The sequence below is a fragment of the Loxodonta africana genome, chromosome 11 (genome assembly GCF_030014295.1).
Source record: "Loxodonta africana isolate mLoxAfr1 chromosome 11, mLoxAfr1.hap2, whole genome shotgun sequence".
In the NCBI taxonomy this organism is placed as follows: domain Eukaryota; kingdom Metazoa; phylum Chordata; class Mammalia; order Proboscidea; family Elephantidae; genus Loxodonta; species Loxodonta africana.
Window position 1 is genome coordinate 101,689,803 of NC_087352.1, and position 21,790 is coordinate 101,711,592.

General features: G+C 40.3%; 1 protein-coding gene across 5 annotated transcripts in view; it reads left to right on the top strand.

The window, feature by feature from the left end:
• Positions 1-21,790, top strand: part of ANKRD12 (ankyrin repeat domain 12) — a 167,795-nt gene that overhangs the window by 10,342 nt on the left and 135,663 nt on the right. The window contains exon 2 of one of the 5 annotated variants that reach the window (XM_064294715.1): positions 11,199-11,306. The exons of 3 other annotated variants lie outside the window; for them this stretch is intronic. The gene's annotated coding sequence lies outside the window, so the exon portion shown is untranslated. Of the gene's footprint in view, positions 1-11,198; positions 11,307-17,433; positions 19,801-21,790 lie in introns of those variants that run through there. One more of the 5 variants, XM_064294716.1, reaches the window with a different exon arrangement.

Sequence of the window (21,790 nt, forward strand, 5' to 3'; positions counted from 1 at the left end):
ATCTATACTGCTTTCTCATTGGAGTAGAAAGGAACATGGTAGGCCCTGTGAGGACATGGATGTCTGTCTGTCTTGTTCACTGTTGTATCCTCAGGTGTTATTATATTGTAAGCGTATGTTTATTGAATGAATGAGAAACACCTCTATGCTGATGCCAGGAGAATGACCAGCCTGACATAGAAAATGAGCTGGGAATAAAGAGAGAAGAGTTGGGTAGCAATTGAGGAAAGGCTGAGATTACTAGGATGGGAGAGTCAGAATCTGAATTTCCGAGATGGCGAATGATATAAATTTTTAAGAAAATAATTGTAGAAGTTGTATGGAATTCAAATCGGAGAGAAGGAGGTCAACAAAAAGGCCATTATGGTTTTAGGTTCTGATGCTAAGCACCTATCTGAAGAAGATATCCTCTGCTTATGTAGAGCATAAAAGTGATAACTACTTAAAACTTGGGTCCATAATTACGGAGAGGGTCTGCGAACATTTTGAAGTTATCTTACACTTTTTTTTTTCGTGAATATGTGTTCAGGGGAAAAGACCCATGGCTTTCAGGCTCCAAAATAGGTTTATAATCCAAAAAAAAGTCTTAAGAATCACTGCCTTGGAATTTTAACATCAGTTTTTGATGTGGAAGTATTGCATTGTTACATAGTCCTGGACTTCTTTTTTAAGGCATTGTATTTTCATAGGATATTTCTTTTAGTAGTTTAAGGTGTTTAATATTTGTGTCATCAGTGGAACTTGCCTTTTTCCCAATAGAACAAACATTTGTGTGATTATAAATAAGAAAATGATTTGTAAAAATTAAACCAAATACACACCCTTTGCCACTGGGGTTAGAGTTTTCAAAATACCAACCTTTTCATGTTACTTTTTTACGTCAGCTATTAAAATGCATCTGTCAGTTTGTTGTACTGTGGTGGCTCACGTGTTGCTGTGATGCTGGAAGCTGTGCTACCAGTATTTCAGATATCAGCAGGTCACCCATGGTAGACAGGTTTCAGTGGAGCTTCCAGACTGAGACAGACTAAAAAGAAGGACTTGGTGGTCTAATTCTGAAAAAATTGACCAGTGGACACGGTATACATAGCGGCAGAACATCGTTGGATATATTGCCAGAATATAAGCCCCTCAATTTGGAATGAACTCAAAAATACGATTGGGGAAGAGATACCTCTTCAGAGTAGAGTGGACCTTACTGATGTGGAAGGAGTCAAGCTTTCAGGATCTTCATTTGCTGATGTGTCATGACTCAAAATGAGAAGAAACAGCTGCAGACATCCGTTAATAATCGGAACGTGGAATGTACGAAGTATGAATCTGGGAAAATTGGATGGTGTCAAAAATGAAATGAAACATATAAACGTTGATATCCCAGGCATTGGTGAGCTGAAATGGACTGGTGTTGGCCGTTTTGAACCAGACAGTCATACGGTAACTACGGTGAGAATGAGGAGTGGCATCACGTTGTTGTGAGGTGCCTTCAAGTCGGTTCAGACTCAGCAACCCTGTGCACTACAGAACGAAACATGGCCCAGTCCTGCGCCATCCTTACAATTGTTGTTATGCTTGAGCTCATTGTTGCAGCCACCGTGTCAGTTCACCTGGTTGAGGGTCTTCCTCTTTTCTGCTGACCCTGTACTCTGCCAAGCACGATGTCCTTCTCCGGGGACTGATCCCTCCTGACGACATGTCTAAAGTATGTAAGACGCAGTCTCGCCGTCCTTGCTTCTAAGGAGCATTCTGGCCGCACTTCTTCCAAGACAGATTTGTTCGTTCTTTTGGCAGTCGATGGTATATTCAGTATTCTTCGCCAACACCACAATTCGAAGGCGTCAACTCTTCTTCAGTCTTCCTTATTCATTGTCCAGCTTTCACATGCATATGATGTGATTGAAAATACCATGGCTTAGGTCAGGCGCACCTTAGTTTTCAGGGTGACATCTTTGCTCTTAACACTTTGGAGAGGTCCTTTGCAGCTGATTTGCCCAATGCTTCGCATCTTTTGATTTCTTGACTGCTGCTTCCGTGGCTGTTGATTGTGGATCCAAGTAAAATGAAATCGTTGACAAGCCATCACAAACATGCTCAAAAAAGAACATTTCAAGATCTCTCTGGAAGTACAATGCTGTCATATCCATATGCCTACAAGGATGACCAGTGTGTGACTATTATTCAAACTTACACCCCAGCCACTAATGCCAGAGATGAGGAAGTTGAAAATTTTTACTAACTTCTGCCATCTGAAATCAATCAAACGTGCAGTCAAGATGCATTGATAATTATTGTTGATTGAAATGCAAAAGTTGGAAACAAGATGGATTGGTAATTGGAAAATACGGCCTTGGTGATAGAAATGACACTGGAAATCACATGATAGAATTTTACAAGACCAATGACTTACTCACTGCAAATACCTTTTTCCAACAACACAAACAGCTACTACACATGTGGACGTCACCGGATGGAATACACAGGAATTAAATTGACTGTATTTGTGGAAAGGGGTGATGGAGAAGCTCAATATCAGTCAGAGCGAGGCTAGGAGCAGACTGTGGAACAGAGCATCTCTTGCTTATATGCAAGTTCAGTGTGCACCTGAAGAAAATTAAAACAAGTCCACCCACCCACCCACTGCCGTCGAGTCGATTCCGACTCACAGCGACCCTGTAGGACAGAGTAGAACTGCCCCAATGGAGAGCCAAAATATGACCTTGAGTACATCCCAGCTGAATTTAAAGACTGTCTCAAGAATAGATTTGATGTGTTGAGTACTTCATGATGGAAGACCAGACGACTTGTGGAGTGGCATCAAGAACATCATTCGTGAAGAAAGCTAGAGGTGATTAAAAAGACGGGAAAGAAAGAAAACACCAAAATGGTTGTCAGAAGAGACTCTGAAACTAGCTCTTGAATGTAGAGTAGCTAAAGTGAATAGAAGAAACGATGAAGTTAAAGAACTGAACAGAAGATTTCAAAGGATGGCTCAAGAAGACAAAGTATTATAATGAAATTAGATACTTTGGAGTTAGAAAACCAAAAGGGAAGAGCACGCTCAGCATTTCTCAAGCTGAAAGAGCTGAAGAAAAAGTCAAGCCTCAAGTTGCAATATTGAAGGATTCTATGGGCAAAATATTGACTGACACAGGAAGCATCAAAAGCAGATGGAAGGAATACACAGAGTCACTGTACCAAAAAGAATTGACCGATGTTCAGGGATTCTGAAGCTCTCGCGCACTTTCCTGTATTTACCCTTTCCCTCCGTAGAGGTGCGTTCCCTGTCTTCAGTCCCCTGTCCTGAGGCTCCAAGGATTCAGTCCACCTCACTTTGCTCCAGTGACACTTCTGTATTTCCCTATTTTTAAAGCTGTGCCACTCCTGTGTGTCTCCTTGAGCTAGTTCAGACCCTGCACGTGACCTGCCTATGTCGTTTCTTTCCAGGTTCCTTTACTGAGTGTCTCTGTCTCCAGGTGTGTCTTCCGTGAAGTTGCCTTCCTGTGCTCCTCAGCCAGCAGTGTTGTTTGCTGCTGTCGTCTCACAGTGGCCATGTTGTGCTGGGCTGGCTAGCTAGGCGTAGATACTGTGAGAATCTGCATTCCTGCTCGTTTACTTCTGCCTGTCCTTCCGGTTGGTGCTCAGTCCAATTCTTCAACCATCCCTTTGATGTTCAGGTATCTGGGTAGTTGGTAGTATCCGTTTCACTTGATTTCTCGAGTCTTTGTTGTAGGGGGATGTTAAGCTGCCATCCTAACTGGAAGCCTGTGTACTGCTGTTAAAACTACATCCATTTATCTAAGCAATTAAAAGTTCTTTTGTTTCGTATAAGGCCAAAAGGTGTGCCTGTCATTTTTAAAGAAAGAGTAAAAGTGAGATAAGCCAGTACTTTGAATTAAGCCGTGAGTAGTACTTAGAATAAGGAGCCGTGGTGGTGCAGTGGTTAACAGCTTCGGCTCCTAACCAAAAGGTTGGCAGTTTGAATCCACCAGCTGCTACTTGGAAACCCTGTGGGGCAGTTCTACTCTGTCCTATAGGGTCATTATGAATTGGGATCAACTCCATGGCAATGGGTTTTCAGTACTTAGAGTGGGTCCAGGCTTATTTATAGTTGTTACAGTATAAAGAGCCACTGCAGTTGCTCATTTTTTGCAGAGCAGGATAAGGGGCAATGTTAAAACACCAACAATATTTTATTGTGAAATATTTCAGATAATCAGAAAGACCTGGGTAATTCTATAACGAACACCTACCAGCTCAAAAATTAAACATTACAAATTCAGTTAGAGACCCCTGCGCACTTTTCATTAATCTATTTGCTTACCCCCTCCCGTGATAATTGCAGAAACTTTTACCAGCAGTGGCTTTTCTCCTTCTCTAAACCAAACCAGTACAGTTGAATTGATTGTGACTCACGGCAACCCCGTGTATTTCAGAGTAGAACTGTGTTTCAGGGTTTTCAGTGGCTGTGACCTTTTGAAAGTAGATTGCCAAGGCTTGCTTCGAAGTCACCTCTGGGTGTATTTAAACCAACAACCACTTGGTTAGTAGCCAAGCACTTAACTGTTTTTACCACTCAGGGACTCCTCTTGTTGTTTTTAGTTGCTGTCAAGTTGATTCCGACCCATGGCAATCCTATGAATGCAGAGAAGAACTGCTCCATATGGTTTCCAAGGTTGTGACTTTTCAGAAAGAGATCACCAGGCCTTTCTTCCGAGGTGCCTCTGAGTGAGCTCAAACCACCAACTTTTCAGCTAGCAGTTGAGCATTTAACCGTTTGTACCACCCAGGGTCTCCTTTAAACCGCTTGCCGTGAGTCAGTTTCAACTCATAGTGACCTTATAGGACAGAGTAGAACTGCCCCATAAGGTTTCTAGGCTGTAGTCTTTATAGAAGCAATAAATATTCTTTTTTTCAAAGTTCACCTGAATTGTGACTTACTCATTATATGTAGCAGTGAGAGCTGTTTGGAAAATAAGATTGTATACATGAGGTAGAACTCTACCTTAAAATCTAGGCAAAGGAAAGTTAGAATTCAAGACTATATGTAGAAGAAAATTGATAAAGTGTATGTGAGCATAATCTAATGAAATAATCATTTTAGGAAGATTAGTCTAGTAGCAGCAGTGTGGCAACAGTGGGTCTGAAAGGAAGTATTTAATTACTGAATTCTTTTGATTGATTTTCTCCCTTCCCCCAATTGTTCTGTTAGTGAGATTTTACTTGGCTTCCTGTTTACCATTTTGCAAGACGAGACAAGAGTTGGTGGCAGAATTCTAAATTACAGAATGATTCTAGTTTTCAGAATTTGAGGGATTATTCCTCTCCCCTTTTAGAATCTGTAATCTCTTTCCACTGTTGACAGGGAAGTGAATATTGGGTTTCTGCTTTCAGCATTGGTAATTTTTTCAGGTCCCAGTGCCAGATATCCAAGTAAAGCTACCTAAGCATTTTCTCTGAGCTCTGGCAGCCCTCTACTGGTTTGTGGAAGTTGCAACAACTTAGAACTCATGATGGTTAAGTGCTTGGCTGCTAACTCAATGGTTGACAGTTCAAAGCAACCCACAGCTGCTCTGCAGGAGAAAAGACCTGGCAATGTGCTCATGTAAAGATTACAGCCCAGGAAACCCTATGGGGCAGTTCTGCTCTGTCCTGTACGGTCACTATGAGTTGGAATCAACTCGACAGCACACAATAACAACAGAACCTTAGAAGTCATCTGTGCCATCTCCCTCAAATGTAGATGAGTTTTTGATATGCTTCATTTAATAATTCTGATGGGGGGTTATATATAAACTATATGTAATGTTATAGGTCGTGAATATAAATGTTAGATACCCACTGGGGCAAATAGGTACTTGTGAATACAACTCCCTGTGTTACTTTCTCCCCAGACTAAATGTATTGTTGCAGTGTGGTCCTTTATAGTCAGATGTTGGACAGTGTCAAAAACTCTTGTTAAAACTGATCGCTATTAGAAATATTATGTGATGACATAATGCAAATTTTTTTTTTTTTTTTAATTCGAGGTATTAAACCTACTGCCTTCGAGTCAATTCCGACTTATGACGACCCTGTAGGACAGAGTAGAACTGCCCCATAGAGTTTCCAAGGAGCGCCTGGCTGATTTGAACTGCCGACCTTTTGGTTAGCAGCCGTAGCACTTAACCACTACGCCACCAGGGTTTTTTATTACTTATTACTCTTAGAAGAAAAATGCAGCAGATAAATGCTAATTACTTTTAAGTTATTGTCAAATCATTTTTACTTATTATCTGTTGCTCATGTATTCATTCCTTCTTGGGTTCTACCCAGAGCACTGTAGTTCTCTAGAACAGGTAGGTACCAAGTAGAAGTGGATCGTTTTTATTTTTATTTACTGATTATAAAAGTTCTTGTTAGCTGCCGTTCCATTTAGTTGGCCCTGGCTCATGGAGAACCCATGCACAATGGAATGAAATGCCGCCCAGTCTGCCATCCCTATGAGCTGTTGTGGATTGAACTGTTGTGATCCATAGGGTTTTCATTGGCTGATTTTAGGAAGTAGATCGCCAGGCCTTTCTTCCTAGTCTGTCTTAGTCTGGGAGCTCTGCTGAAACCTGTTTGGCATCATGGCAATGTAAGCCTTCACTAACAGGCGAGTGGGGGCAGCACAGGTGGTGCACTGGCAGGGATTCCAACCTGAGTCTTCTGTAGAGAGGGCAAGAATTCCACCACTGAACCACCAGGGTCCCCCTCCCCCAGTGGTAAAAGTCGTGCACGTTCATTATAAAAGTTCAAATAATACCGACTGTCTAAAATACAGCATAAAAGTCCCTTAAGAACTTTAAAAACATTGTATTTAGGACAGTGTTGAAGACAGTTTACTTAAAAGGTTATGAATATATACTTGTGTCTTTGCCTATTGCATGCTGTTGGTTAAATTTGTGATTTTTGTGATAATAAATTCTTGGCCTGGAATGCAGCTATTAAGTCTAGTGTTCTTGTGGAGACAGTGTTATGGAATAGCTGCCCACAGACATTGTGAACCCTTGTTTGCCTTGGGAAAGTGTAATAAAGAAAACACCTTCCCTTTTTATGGACCAGATTTGCACTTGAATGGTATGAGTAGTGAAGCAGGGAGAAGTCCAGTTAATATCTTAGAAGCATAGCCATTTATTTTAAAGCTTTTTCCATTGTTTTTCAAAACCACTTTTAAATGTAAAGGAATTTAAGCTGTCTGATCTTCGTTTGGAAACCCTGGTGGCGTATTGGTGAAGTGCTACGGCTGGGCTGCTAACCAAAGGGTCGGCAGTTTGAATCTGCCAGGCACTCCTTGGAAGCTCTGTGGGACAGTTCTAGTCTGTCTTTTAGGGTCGCTATGAGTCGTGATCGACTGGACTGCGCTGGGTTTGGTTTTTGGTTTTTGGATCTTTGTTTAAGTGGGAAATAGTGTTGATATCCTGGAGTCCGACTCAGAGCGAACCTACAGGACAGAGTAGAACTGCCCCATAGAATTTCCAAGGAGTGCCTGGTGGATTCAAACTGCTGACCTTTTGGTTAGCAGCCATAGCACTTAACCACTATGCCATCAGGATTTTCTAGTATTTAAATATAATGGTTTATTCTTCTTCGCATGGGGGAAAAGAGCAGTTAAGTGTGTCTAATTATTTAATAAGCTCTTGTTTTTGCATTCATAGAAAAATATTATTAGAATGTGGAATGAGATTGTTCTAAACCTTTTATCCTGGAATCCGAATTTTGGAAGGAGAGGCGATCTTAAGTGTCATTTAATCCAACTGTTTTAAAGAAGAAGAAACAAATATTGAGGAGTGATGAAGGTCCAACAGTAGTCACTGGTAGATCTCAGAATAGAATCTTGTGCTAAAGGCTCCCAGATCAAATCACAGAGAAAGTAAGGGTCACTTCCCCAACTGAATGACTCTCACAGACTATTGAATCTCTTTTTGTGGCTTGGCCCTTTACTAGTTGCCTTTTTCTCAGAACAGTTCAGAGGAGACTTTTTTTCACTCCTACAGCAATTGCTGCCCAGCAGAAGCTAGAACAGAAAATCACTCCCATTTCATTCCATGCTTATGGTTATCTCTTTACTTTCTTTGGGTAAGTAGAATATAAAATTAATGGTAATTTGAGAGGGCAGCATTTTTAACATTTTACATGTGCAAGGTTTATGCTAGGTTGTAATTTCATTTACTTCTCATAGCCTTATGAATTGAGCTTTATTATTTCATAACATAGATGAAGAAATAAAGGAGCTAGGACTTTCAGTTGTATTTAATTCTAAAATATGCTTTCTGGTAACTTCTGGACAAGGTGGTAGACTCCGCTGACTGGGGAAGCCCCCTTCTTTTCCAAATATATGGAAATGTTAAAAGTAAAACATTTAAAAAATACATAGCTGAGCTTGAAAGCAAGAAAGAAAAATCTGCAGGTGCCTGAAATGAAATAGAACTCATACAGTCATAGCAGAAAACAGAAACTGAAGGCCCTACCCTCTAGGAAAAATAGATGCAGACTTACTTTAACCTCTGAGCTTTAATAACGGCTTTAAGATACACACTTTAGTCTTTGAGCTTTAATCCATAGCACCAGGAATGCTTGGGAGCTGAAACTGGGCCCAGGCAAGGAAGGATCTGAATTATTCATGAATGAGGCCTAGAAAAAAAGTCTGTCTACCAGAGTGGGTTTGTATTTCCTGGTATATCTTCTTCCTTTTCTTTTATTTTCAACCTTTTTAGTGGTATAGCTTTGTTGTCTAGTACGAAGAGTATTGCTAGGTCTTGTTTTTTATTCAGCCTTACAGACTCGATTTTGCGATTAGTGAGTGAATCTATTTTCATTTATGGTAATGACGTATATTAAAAATTATTTGTTTTATTTACTGTTTCTATAATTTTTCCCTCTTTTGTCCTTCTCTTATGTAGATTGAATATTCTTTTTTTCATAGACATACATTAATTTGGTATTTTTATTGAGACTTGTACTTATGCTTGAAGCTGTTGGGTGGTACAAACAGTTTGTGCTTGTCTGCTAACTTCAAGGTTGACAGTTTTGAACCTATGCAGCAATGCTGTGGAAAAAAGGCTTGGTGAACTGCTTCTGTAAAGATTACAGCCAAGAAAACTCTATGGAGCAATTTTACGCTGACACAGAGTTTCCATGAGCCGGAACTGACTCAGTGGCAGTGGGTTTGTTTTGGTTTTGTACTTCATTCACTCTCTATGATCAATTTCTTAACCTTAAAAATATTTATCTTCCCCACATACACAAATGGCGAATAAGCACATGAAAAGATGCTCAGCGTCATTGGTCATTAGGGAAATGCAAATCAAAACCACAGTGAGATGCTACTCCCCACCCACTAGGATGCCTGTTACAAAAAACTGGAAAACCGCAAGTGTTGATGAGGATGTGGAGAAATTGGAACCCTCCTGCATTGCTGTGGGAATGTAAAGTGGTGCATCCAGTATGGAAAACAGTTTGGCGGTTCCTCATTGTTTTTGGATACACAAACAACACTTCAGTGACTATCTTTGTATATTATCTTGGTATGTTTGTTTAAGTACATCTGTAGAATAAATTCCTAAAAGTTGAATTACGAGGACAAAAGACTGTGGGTTTGTGTATACTTTGATGGCTTTTGCCAAATTCCCCTCCAGAGAGGTTATCCCAGTTTTCATCCCCATCAGCAATGTTTGAATATGCAGGTTTCCTTGCATGCCTGCCAACATAGCCTTAAGCTTTGCCAGTCTTTTAAGTGAAAAGTAGTGTCTTATTATTTTATAGTTCTAAAATTATGAATGAGTTTGAACACATGTATATTGAACGTTTGTATTTATTGATCTTTAAACTGCCTCTTCATGTCTTCTTATTTTTTGTAGTAAGTTGTTCATCTCTTTTTTATTAATATGCTGTAATTCTTTGATTATGCTTTTTCATATGTCTGGCAAATATTCTCACTTGTCTTTTTGCTTTTGTTCATGTTACTTGCATTGTAGAAGTTTTACGTCTTTATTTAGGACTTCTAAAAATGACTTTTAGGGTTTATACTATGTGTTAGAAAGGCTTTTCTTACCTAAGGCTTTTTTCTTAGTACTTCTGTGTGGTTTAATTTTTATTTCTTTGAACCAGCTGTGAACATTTTTAACTTGTCAAAATTATTCCGAAGTTCATTTGGTGAGGATTGACAAGATAATTTTGAAAAAGAGGAATGATGAGGAGGGACTAAAATGTTTTATAAAGCTATACAATAAGAACAGTATATTATTGGTACAAGAATGGAAAGACAGAAGAGTGGAACAGACTATAAAGTCCAAAAATAGATTCAGATATATAAAGGAATAAGATTGTGATTTAAAATGGCATAACAGATAAATGGATGAGAAAATAAACATCAAAAGATGTTAAAGGAAATAAGGTTGAATATGTTTTCTGATGTGGGGATGGAGAAGGCTTACTTCAGCCTAAAAGTAAAGGAAGGAATCCATAAGGAAAAGTACAAGCATCAAGACCCTCATCCGTTGCTGGTGGAGAAGTAAAATGGTGCAGCTGCTGTGAAAAACAGTCCATAGTTCCTCAAAAAGTTAAGCATAGAACTACCATATGACCCAGCAGTCCCAATCCTAGCTATATACCCTGAAAAAGTGAAGGCAGGAATGCAGACAGAAAACCGTATGCCAGTATTCATCGCAGCACTATTCACGATTGCCAGAAGATAGAAACAACTTAAATGCCCATCAGCAGATGAATGGATAAAACGTGGTACGTGCATACAATGGAATATGACTCAGCCATAAGACAAGTGAGATCCTAATATATGCTACAGCGTGGATGAACCATGAATGCATTACGCTAAGTGAAATAAGTCAGTCACAAAAAGACAAATACTGTATGATCCAACTTCTGTGAAATAAGTAGATGTATAGAGCCAAAACCTAATTAGTGGTTCCCAGGGTTGGGGTGGGGGAAGGCAGAATTATTGCTTAGGAAGCCCCGAATTCCTGTGAATGGTGGTGGAATAATTTGGAAAAGAATAGTGGTAATGGTTGGCATTTGGTTCAGACATGATGAACTTAATGCTACTGAATTGTACATGTAAAAAGTTTTGGCAAATACTTGGTTATCCATATTTTTACCACAATTTAAAAAAAGACAAAAAACATGTTTACAAGGAAAATGACAGCATTGTTTTTCTTCCATTACAGATCAGTAGGAAAAAGATTTATGACCACAGTAGAAAAATGGGCAAAGGATATGAACAAAATTCTGTCCAGGAAGTATATGGAGGAAGTGGATAAATTGAGTTTGAAAAGGTTTGTGATAGAAGTCAAAGAACCTAAGGAACCAGAATGTGGGATGGGATATAGGCATGAACTTTGATGAAAACTGTATGGTGGCAGATACAAAGACTGTAAATGACAAAAAAGTCTATGAGGTGGTGACTGGGAGAAGTGCTTACAGATCACCTGAGGAGCTTTAAGATTTTTTTTTTCTCTACTTTAAAACAAAACAAAATAGAAACTTACTTTAGATTAGCTTAAGATTTATAGAAAAACTGGGAAGATAGTACAGAGGGTGCCTGTGTACCTCACACCAGTTTTCCCTGCTGATAACATCTTACATTAGTGTGGTACATTTTTCATGATTAATAAGTGGGTATTGGTACATTATTATTATCTGAACTCCATGTATTGTTCAGATTTCTATGGTTTTACTGTTTTAGTGTTCCAGGGTACCACATTACATTTAGTCGTCATGTCTCTTTAGATTCCTTTTTGCTGCCTGTTCCTCAGACTGTCCTTGTTTTTGATGACCTTGACAGTCTTGAGGAGTACTGGTCAGGTATTTTTTAGGTTGCCCACTATTGGTGTGTCTGATGTTTTTCTCACAATTAGTCTGGGGTTTTATGTTTTGGGGAGGAAGACCCCAGAGGGAAACTTCCATTTTCCTCATGTTTTATCAAGGATACACACTATCAACACTATACACACTTTTATCACTGTTGATGTTAACTTTGATCGCCTGGCTGAGGCAGTGTTTGTCAGGTTTCTCCACTGTAAAGTTACTCTTCCCCCTCCCACCTTACTGTACTCTTGGAAGGAAGTCACTATACAAAACCCAGGCTTAATTAAGGAGAGGAGAGTTATGCTTCACCTTCTTGAGACCGGAGTATCTGCTTAAACTATTTGGAATTCTTCTGCCTGAGAGATTTGTCTACTGTCTCCATTTTTTTTATTTATTCAATCATTTATTTATACCAGGATGGGCTCCTGGACATTTATGTTATACTCTAAGTTATAATCCAGGACTACTTTATTTTGTTGCTCAGATTGTGCCAGCTTTGGTCACTGGGAGCGCTTTCAGTTGGCTTCTGTATTCCTTCGACATACCCTCATCATTGTGTTCTTATATGCGCGCGCGCGCGCACACACACACACGCACACTGAGCATATCTTTACTTTCTGGCCCTACGAGATGCTCCAGGCTTTCTCACATGCCCCCAGTTCTAGAATCATTTCTCCAATGAGCCCTGGTTCTTATTGGAGAGTGGCATTCAAAACCAAGGTCTAGGCACTAGGTGTGTTCTTGTTGACAGGATTTTGTTGCTTCTAGCCCTCTCAGCTGACATAGGAAGGGTATATACGTGTGTATACTAACTCTAAGGAGCCGTGGTAGTGCAGTGGTTAAGTGCTTGGCTGCTAACTGAAAGGTCAGTGGTTTGAACCTCCCAGTCATTCTGCAGGAGAAAGATGTGGCATTCTGCTGCTGTAAAGATTACAGCCCTTAGAAACCCTATGGGACAGTTGTACTCTGTCCTATAGAGTCACTATGAGTTGGAATCAGCTTGATGGCAGTGGGTATACTAGCTCTGTGTACACATACTTATAGCTATTTCTACTTGTAACCATCTGTATCTAAATAAGCTAAGCAGGAGTTCATACTGATGCTTCCAGTTCTACAGTTGCTTGTCTGTAACCTTCCATTCCAACAGTAAGAAACTGGGCTCCCACCATTCATTTCCTTAATTGTTCATTTCCAGTATACATGTATAGTGGCTTCAGAATTGTTACCCTGTGCCCCTGGAGAGCTTTTTTTAAATTGATGAAACTCACAGTAACATAATTTGACCCTCTTAACCATTCCAATGTGTACATTTCAGTGGTTTTTAGTATATTCACAATTTTCTGCAACCATTACCAGTATCTGATCCCAAAGCATTTTCATCATGCAGAAGGATGTCCACACCCGTGAAGTCCTTGCTCCCAGTTTGGCTTTTCCCCAGCCCCTGGCAATTTTAGGGAGCTTTTTAAAAACTGATTACTCTTCCCCTCCCAGATATTCTGATTCACTGTCTCTAAGGATTAATTTAGGAACTTGTATCTTTAAAAATTTCTTGCATGTCCAATCAATTTCAGACTGCAGCAGCTGATAAAAATCGTCTATTTCTTCATCTTTGGCCCTAGTGATTGGTGCGTAAATTTGAATAATAGTTGTATTAACTGGTCTTCCTTGTAGGCGTATGGATATTATCCTATCACTGACAGCGTTATACTTCAGGATAGATCTTGAAACGTTCTTTTTGACGATGAATGCAACACTGTTCCTCTTCAAGTTGTCATTTCCAGCATAGTAGACTATATGATTGTCTGATTCAGAATGGCCAATACCAGTCCATTTCAGCTCACTAATGCCTAGGATATCGATGTTTATGCGTTCCATTTCATTTTTGACAATTTCCAATTTTCCTAGATTCATGTTTCATACATTCCGGGTTCCGATTATTAATGGATGTTTATAGCTGTTCCTTCTCATTTTGAGTTGCGCCACATCAGTGAATGAAGGTCCCGAAAGCTTTACTCCATCCATATCATTAAGGTCGACTCTACTTTGAGAGGCAGTTCTTCCCTAGTCATCTTTTGAGTGCCTTCCAACCTGGGGGGCTCATCTTCCAGCACTATATCAGACAATGTTCTGCTGCTATTCGTAAGGTTTTCACTGGCTAATGCTTTTCAGAAGTAGTCTGCCGGGTCCTTCTTCCTAGTCTGTCTTAGTCTGGAAACTCAGCTGAAACCTGTCCTCCATGGGTGACCCTGCTGGTATCTGAATACCGGAGGCATAGCTTCCAGCATCACAGCAACACGCAAGCCTCCACAGTGGTGACAGACCCACTGACAGACATGCAGTCAAGATGCATTGATAATTACTGGTGATTGGAATGTGAAAGTTGGAAACAAAGAAGGATCAGCAGTTGGAAAATATGGCCTTGGTGATAGAAACAATGCCAGAGATCGAATGATAGAATTTTGCAAGACCAACGACTTCTTCATTGCAAATGCCTTCTTTCACCAACATAAACGGTGACTGTACACATGGATCTCACCAGATGGAACACATAGAAGTCAAATTGACTACATCTGTGAAAAGAGATGCTGGAAAAGCTCAATATCATCAGTCAGAACAAGGACAGGGGCCGACTGTGGAATAGACCATCAATTGCTCATATGCAAGTTCAAGCTGAAACTGAAGAAAATCAGCAAGTCCACAAGAGCCAAAATATGGCCTTGAGTACATCTCACCTGAATTTAGAGACCATCTGAAGAATACGTTTGACGCATTGAACACTAGTGACAGAAGACCAGACGAGTTGTGGAAGGACATCATCCGTGAAGAAAGCTAGAGAGCATTGAAAAGACAGGAAAGAAAGAAAAGACCAAGATGGATGTCAGAGGGGACTCTGAAACTTGCTCTAGAACATCGAGCAGCTAAAGCAAAAGGAAGAATTGATGAAGTAAAAGAACTGAACAGAAGATGTCAAAGGGCCTCTCGAGAAGACAAAGTAAAGTATTATATGTGCAAAGAGCTGGAGATGGAAAACCAAAAGGGAAGAACACGCTCAGCGTTTCTCAAACTGAAAGAACTGAAGAAAATATTCAAGCCTCAAGTTGCAATAGTGAAGGATTCTATGGGGAAAATATTAGACAACGCAGGAAGTATCAAAACAAGATGGAAGGAATACACAGACAGAGTCATACCAAAAAGAATTAGTCAATGTTCAGCCATTTCAAGAGGTGGCGTATGATCAGGAACCGAGGATACTGAAGGAAGAAGTCAAGCTGCTCTGAGGGCATTGGGGAAAAACAAGGCTTCAGGGATTGATGAAATATCAATTGAGATGTTTTAACAAACAGATGCGGCGCTGGAGGTGCTCACTCATCTATGCCAAGAAATATGGAAGACAGCTTCCTGACCAACTGACTGGAAGAGATCCATATTTATGCCTATTCCCAAGAAAGGTGATCCACCTGAATATGGAAATTATAGAACAGTATTATTAATATCACACACAAGCAGAATTTTACTGAAGATCATTCAAAAATGGCTGCAGCAGTATATTGACAGGGAACTGCCAGAAGTTCAGGCTGGTTTCAGAAGAGGACGTGGAACCAGGGATATCATTGCTAATGTCAGATGGATTCTGACTGAAAGCAGAGAATACCAGAAGGATGTTTACCTGTGTTTTATTGACTATGAAAAGGCATTTGACTGTGGATTATAACAAATTATGGATAACATTGTGAAGAATGGGAATTCAGAACACTTACTTGTGCTTATGAGGAACCTTTACATAGATCAAGAGACAGTTGTTCGGACAGAACAAGGGGATACTGATTGGTTTAAAGTCAGGAAAGGTGTGCGTCAGGGTTGTATCCTTTCACCATACCTATTCAGTCTGTATGCTGAGCAAATAATCCGAGAAGCTGGACTATATGAAGAAGAACGGAGCATCAGGATTGGAGGAAGACTCCTTAACAACCTGCATTATACAGGTGACACAACCTTACTTGCTGAAAGTGAAGAGGACTTGAAGCACTTAGTAAAGAAGATCAAAGACCACAGCCTTCAGTATGGATTACACCTCAACATAAAGAAGACAGAAATCCTCACAACTGGACCAATGAGCAAATCATGATAAACGGAGAAAAGATTGAAGTTGTCAAGGATTTAGTTTTACTTGGATCCACAGTCAACAGCCATGGAAGCAGCAGTCGGGAAATCAAAAGATGCATTGCACTGGGTAAATCTGCTGCAAAGGACCTCTTTAAAGTGTTGAAGAGCAAAGATGTCACCTTGAAGACTAAGGTGTGCCTGACCCAAGCCATGGTATTTCCAATCACATCATATGCATGTGAAAGCTGGACAGTGAATAAGGAAGACCAAAGAAGAGTTGATGCCTTTGAATTGTGCTGTTGGCGAAGAGTATTGAATATACCATGGACTGCAGAAAGAATGAACAAATCTGTCTTAGAAAAAGTACAACCGGAATGCCCCTTAGAAGCAAGGATGGCGAGACTGCGTCTTACATACTTTGGGCATGTTGTCAGGAGGCATCAGTCTCTGGAGAAGGACATCATGCCTGGCAGAGTATAGGGTCAGTGGAAAAGAGGAAGACCCTCAACAAGGTGGATTGACACAGTGGCTGCAACAGTGAGCTCAAGCATAACAACGACTGTAAGGATGGCTCAGGACCGGGCAGTGTTTCGTTCTGTAGTGCATAGGGTCGCTATGAGTCAGAACCGGCTCGACCTAACAACAACAACAACATCTTTAAAAATGTTTTCTAAGCAGGAGGAAAGTGGGATGCAGACCTCAAATTCTACCAAAAAGACCAGACTTAATGGTCTGACTGAGACTGTAGGGAACCCAGAGGTCATGGCCCCTGGAATCTCTGTTAGCCCAAAACTAAAACATTCCTGAAGCCAACTTTTCAGACAAAGATTAGACAGGACTATAAGACATAAAATGATACTGGTGAGGAGTGAGCTTCTTGGCTCAAGTAGACACATGAGACTATGTGGGCAGCTCCTGTCTAGACGCAAGATGAGAAGGCAGAGGGGGACAGGAGCTAGTTGAATGGACATGGGAAATACGGGGGGGGGGGGGAGGAGTGTGCTGTCACATTGTAGGGAGAACAACTAGGGTCACATAACAATGTGTGTATAAGTTTTTGTATGAGAAACTGACTCGAATTGTAAATTTCCACTTAAAGCACAATTTTAAAAAAAGAGGAGTAAAAAAAAATAAATGGAAAAAAAAAGAACCTAGAGCCCTCTAAAATACTGACAAGACTATAAAGCAGTCTCAAAATACAAACTCTTAGTTTTTAGAGGAACAATTCTGCTTATCTTTATATCATCACTGTTGCCTTTAGTTTATTGTATTGTCGGTTCTGCCATTTTTGTTATTATAACTTAGCATTAGTTTGGCGACATTGCTACTTAATAAATTTTACTTGTTTTGTAAAACTTACCATGTGTATAGTGATACTCATTTTTATCAAAAGTATATTTTGGCAAATTTTCCAGTAACTGGGCTTTTTTTTTTTTTGTATTTCAGATGAAGGTTTACAGAACAAATTAGTTTCTAATTAAACAATTAATACACACATTGTTTCATGACATTGGTTGTCACCCCCACGACATATCAGCATTCTCTCCTTCTTGACCTTGGGTTCCCCATCAGCATCTTTCCTGCCCCTTCACGCCTTCTTGTCCTTGCCCCTGGGTTGGTGTGCCCGTTTACTCTCATTTTCTTTTATGGGCTGGTCTAATCTTTGGCTAAAGGGTAAACCTCAGAAGTGACTTCAGTACTCAGTGAAAAGGGAGTCCGGGGGCCATACTCTTGGGGTTTCCCTAGTCCCTGTCAGACCAGTAAGTCTGGTTTTTTTTTTAAGTTGGAATTTTGTTCTGCATTTCTCTCTAGTCTCTGTGGGACCCTCTATTGTGATCCCTGTCAGAGCAGTCAGTGGTAGTTGCTAGGCACCATCTAGTTGTGCCGGATTCAGTCTAGTAAAGGGTGTGGTAGTTATGGTCCACTTTGTACTAATTTTTCCCATGTGTCTTTGGTTTTCCTCATTCTCTCTTGCTCCAGATGGGGTGAGACTAGTGCAGTGTCTTAGATGCCCACTCGCAAGCTTTTAAGGCCCCAGAAGCTACTCAACAAAGTAGGGTACAGAACATTTTCTTCATAAACTATGTTATGCCACTTGAGCTATATGTCCCCTGAGACCATGGTCCCCAGCCCTCAGCCCAGTAATTCAGTCCCTCCAGGAGTTTAGTTGTGTCTATGGAGCTTCCACGACCTTGCCTTGGACAAGTTGTGCTGGCTTCCGCAGTATTGTGTACTGTCTTAGCCTTCATCATAGTTACCACTTATCATTGTCTTCTTAGTGTTTTTCCCTCACCATGCCTCCTCTCCCTCCTAACAAAAATTGTTTCTTTTCGTGTGTAAACCTTTTCATGAGTTATTATAGTTGTGGTCTCATACAATATTTGTCATTTTGTGATTGACTTATTTCACTCAGCATAATGCCCTCCACATTCACCCATGTAGTGAGAAGTTGTGCAGATTTATCATTGTTCTTTATCGTTGCATAGTATTCTGTTGTGTTTGTATACCATAGTTTATTCATCCATTCACCTATTGATGGACGCTTGTTGTTAGGTACCACGGAGTCTGCTCCGACTCGTGCGACCCTGTGTACAACAGAATGAAACACTGCTTAAGTCCATTGTTGCAGCCACTGTGTTAATCCACCTCATTGAGGGTCTTGCTCTTTTTCGCTGACCCTCTACTTTACCAAGCATGATGTCCTTCTCCAGGGAATGATCCCTCCTGACAACATGTCCAAAGTATGTGATTTGTAGTCTCACCATCCTTGCTTCTAAGGGCATTCTGGTTGTACTTCTTCCAAGACAGATTTGTTCATTCTTTTGGCAGGCCATGGTATAGTCAATATTCTTCTCCAATACCACAATTCAAAGGCGTCACTTTTTCTCCGGTCTTCTTTATTCATCATTCAGCTTTCACATGCATAGGAAGCGATTGAAAACACCATGGCTTGGGTCAGGCGCACCTTAGTCATCGTAGTGACATCTTTGCCTTTTGACACTAAAGAGGTCTTTTGCAGCAGATTTGCCTAATGCAATGTGTCTTTTGATTTCTTGACTACTGCTTCCATGGGTGTTGATTGTAGATCCAAGTAAAATGAAATCCCTGACAACTTCAGTTTTCTCTCCGTTTATCATGTTGCTTATTGGTACAGTTGTAAGGGTTTTTCTTTTCTTTATGTTGAGGTGTAATCCATACTGAAGGCTGTGGTCTTTGATCTTCATCAGTAAGCGCTTCAAGTCCTCTTCACTTTCTGCAAGCAAGGTTGTGTCATCTGCATAATGCAGGTTGTTAAGGAGCCTTCCTCTAATCCTGATGCTCCGTTCTTCTTTATATAGTCCAGCTTCTCAGATTATTCTTTCAGCATACAGACTGAATAAGTATCATGAAAGGATACAGTCCTCTGATGCACACCTTTCCTGACTTTAAACCATGAAGTAGCCTCTTTTTCTATTAAGAAAACTGCCTCGTGGTTTATGTTCAGGTTCCTCATGAGCACAATTAAGTTCTGGAATTCCCATTCTTCACAACGTTATTCATAATTTGTTATGTTCCACACAGCCAAATGCCTTTAAATAGTCAATAAAAACAGTTAAACATCTTTCTGGTATTCTCTTTCAGCCAGGATCCATGTGACTTCAGCAGTGATATCCCTTTCCATATCCTCTTCTGAAATCGGCTTGAATTTCTGGCAGTTAGTTCCTTGTTGATATACTGCCGCAGCTGCTTTTGAATGATCTTCACAAAATTTTACTTGCATGTGACATTATTGATACTGTTCGATAATTTTCACTTCCGATCAAATCACCTTTCTTGGGAATAGGAATGAATACGGATCTCTTCCAGTTGGTTGGCCAGGTAGCTGTCTTCCAAATTTCTTGGCGTAGATGAGTGAGCGCTTCCAGTGTTGCATCCATTTGTTGAAACATTTTCAGAAGTACACTACCGGGCCTTTCTTCCTAGTCTTTCTTAGTTTGGAAGCTCAGCTAAACCCTTTCCGCCATGGGTGACCCTGCCGATATTTGAACACTGGTGGCATAGCTTCCAGCATCACAGCAACACACAAGCCCCCACAGTGTGACAAACTGACAGACACGTGGCGGAATTTAGTGTAATTTTAATAATTTAAAAATTAACTTAAGAAATTTTCGTTTTTATCAGAACTCAACAAATTTTAAAGCACCAGTAGAACAATTTGAAGAACATAGCAGACTTTATTAAGACCCTGAGTTTTAATAATTCGCATAGATGCAAGAATGACAGTCTGCTCGGATCTATGGCAGTGGCATATTAGGGAGGTGTGGGAGGTGCAGACTGTGCCGGGTGACACTGCCAGAGGGGGTTACACCAAAATGACTGCCCGTAACATTTTTGGGCAGTGTTGCAGCAGAAGTGTATTATTTTTTACAAAACTATCCCTGCAAGTTATAACAACCAAAGGTCGCTATGAATCGAAATCGACTTGATGGCACCGGGTTTTTTTAATGCACTCCAGTTGGAGCTGTCATTATTCCCCGATTACCGTGACTCTTTTCGTATCACATGGTTTCATCTGCATACGCTGTAAACCTTCTGTTTCATTGCTGCTGGTTTTTTATAGTCACTGATTTTGTCAAATATTCTGGTGTTTTAGCTACAGTAATTTGGAGGGGGTGACGCCATGAGTTACCACACAGGGTAACACCAACCCTAGTGACACCACTGATCTGTGATATCTGTTGATGAGATTTATAGCATGAAATAGTTAACATTAAGCTTATCAGTCATCTGCTTCTTATTGAGGCCAAGTAAAGCTCCCCTTGGCCAATAGCTTTAGTCTAGCCCAATGCTGGGTAATAGAGTCGTTGCCCCTTTAGAGTTGTTGCATCATGGCTAGTACGACCACAGAACTGAATTTTTTATTTAATTTTAATTATTTGAGTTTAAGTAGCCATCTGTGGCCAGTAGGTCATTGGGCAGCAGCATGGGGCTAGCCTTACAGTTTCCCTTTTATATGTAAGACCATTTCTTCGAGTTTTTTCTGGACCTCACAAGTATAAACTTGTGCGTAGGAGTTCTTGACCTATTAAGTCAGGTTACAGAGCAGGGGAGAAAAGGCTGAACCAACTGGCAAGAAAAAAATGCTTGAAGTGATAATTACAGTCCATTATGGTAATTATTAGGATACAGCAGTGACTAAATACCTGGGGCTGTCTGGCAGTTCAGTGAAGGAAAAGAAACCACTCAAAGTACTTCAATACAGGGAATAAATAGCTAACCAGTTGCCTTCAGGTTGATTCTGATTTCGTGGCCGTCCCATGTGTGTCAGAGTACGAATGTGCTCCATATAATTTTCAGTGGCTGATTTTTCGGAAATCAGTCTCCAGGCCTTTCATCCGAGGTGTCTCTCAGTGGACTTGAACCTCCAGTCTTTAGTCTACTTGGCTAGCCTGTTAACCATTTGCACCACCCAGGGAACTCTTAATATAGAGAATTAGATGTTGTAAAATTACAGATAAAACCTATCAGTTTCTAGGTTGGGTCTTCAGAAGTGACTTTTAGATAGATCAACATTGAACTAACAGGGAATCTTTAAGGAGCTAGTGTCTCTGGAACAATGCTTGAATAAAAAACTCTTTGCCACTGTTTCCACTTCCACTGTTTCTGGTTACCCAGAAAGCTAGAGACTAGATGCTAGTCAAGGGAAGATGGGAAGAAATGTAAAAGCCATTTTCCTTTGTTCTTTTCAGCAGTAAACTGAATAGATTTGAACAAGAGAAGTTTAATTAGAAGCTCAAATTGTTAAATAAAAACTCAGGTTAGGATAACCTCTCTGAGAAAACCAATTCTTAAAGAAACAGAGAAAACA